Source organism: Suncus etruscus, chromosome 20 (assembly GCF_024139225.1).
Source record: "Suncus etruscus isolate mSunEtr1 chromosome 20, mSunEtr1.pri.cur, whole genome shotgun sequence".
In the NCBI taxonomy this organism is placed as follows: domain Eukaryota; kingdom Metazoa; phylum Chordata; class Mammalia; order Eulipotyphla; family Soricidae; genus Suncus; species Suncus etruscus.
Window position 1 is genome coordinate 32,209,807 of NC_064867.1, and position 1,561 is coordinate 32,211,367.

General features: G+C 42.7%; 1 pseudogene; it reads right to left on the bottom strand.

The window, feature by feature from the left end:
* Positions 1–213: 213 nt before the first annotated feature.
* Positions 214–1,100, bottom strand: LOC125998270 (probable ribosome biogenesis protein RLP24; annotated as a pseudogene).
* Between the last annotated feature and the right edge of the window lie 461 nt (positions 1,101–1,561).

The window sequence follows — 1,561 nt, forward strand, 5'->3', positions numbered from 1 at the left end:
TGGTTGGATTCCCAGCATCCCATAGGGTTCCCTGAGCAGAGCCAGGAGTAATCCCTGATCGTGGCTGGGTATGACACTCCCCCCAACCCAAAAAAAGGATTTTTTTTTTGGGTTTTTGGGCCACAACTGGAAGTAGGCTCAGGGGTTACTCCTGGCTCTGCATTCAGAAATTGCTCCTGGTAGGGGCTGGAGCAATTGCCACAGTGACTGACATTTCTTTTTTTTTTTATATAGCAAAGAAAATTTTATTTATCATTGAGCCATCAAGTTTTGTTAATAGTCATTGCTGCCAATACTATATCCAGATGACATGACCATTTTATTTCCTAAATGCACTTCTCTTTGCTCAAGACTTACATAGCTGTCAGTGAAAGTTTAACAATAAGAACCAATCTAGCACATACTGTAACTTATACTTTGGTGATAGTAATGTAGATGGATCCTCAAACCCTCTGATGTGGGAGAACTTATGTAAGATAACAAAACAATAATTTAGAAGTTCTAAGTCTCCAAAGGAGATTTTCAATGTCTGAATAGAAATGGTTATAAGCAGCGGGATTTTTAAGAAGTATCTTCGATGTCCACATCCTGTTGCAATTCCTGTAACATTTTTTCTTCCAGTTGCTTTCCTTTGCCTGCAACAGGGGCATGGATAAGATGGATATTTTGCTTTACTTCTTTGATGTCCTCCACTTTCTGTAGTTCTTTATTTTTCTTCAACCTGTTCATTATAAATTTAGCTTGCCGTTTCTGCTTGATCTCTTCTACTCTCTTCATTGCATCAATAGTTTTATTCCATAGCTCTCACTGGTACTTAATAGGTTCGTTTCTTCGTTTTTCAAATTCAAATGAATTATCCACTGTAAGCTCTTTACCAGCTGCTTTCCGGAAGGCTTTCGTCCACCTTACTTTGCGAGGATTGCGCTTTTTCTTAAAGTTTTTATGACACTTGGATTTACAGAATCTGAACACCTTGCAATCGTTCCGGACGAACATCATGCCGTGGCCGGGATAGATGGGTCCGGAACAGAAATAACATTTTTCGATCCTCATCTTGCACCCGCGTGGGACCGGGACCGCCCGGCGCCAGGCCGGACGCGAGCGTTGACCAGAGATAGTACAGTGGGGAGGGCTTTGCATGGTGCTACCCCAGGTTCAATCCTTGCATTCCATATGATCCCCTGAGCCCACCATGGGTGACCTCTGAGTGCAGAGCCAGGAGTAACCCCTGGCTTACAACTTACTTACAATGCCCCCCCACAAATAACCACTAGAATACCTAAAACATGAGCTTTAGTGCTTGATAGCTGTTCAATTTGGACACATTGTCCAGATTTAGGTCTCAGCTGTGTGTCTTCCCTCTCAGAGCCTTAGTTTTCCTGTAGGGAGGGTTGAATGTCTCACTTCTCTCAATATCATTAAAGCAGTGTTGGGCTTGTAATAAGGACCAATTTTTTTTTGGTTTTTGTTTTTGGGTCACACCAGTGGCGCTCAGGGATTATTTCTGGCTCTACACCAGGGGTGTTCAAACTTTTTAAAGTGGGGGCCAGATTATGGTCCC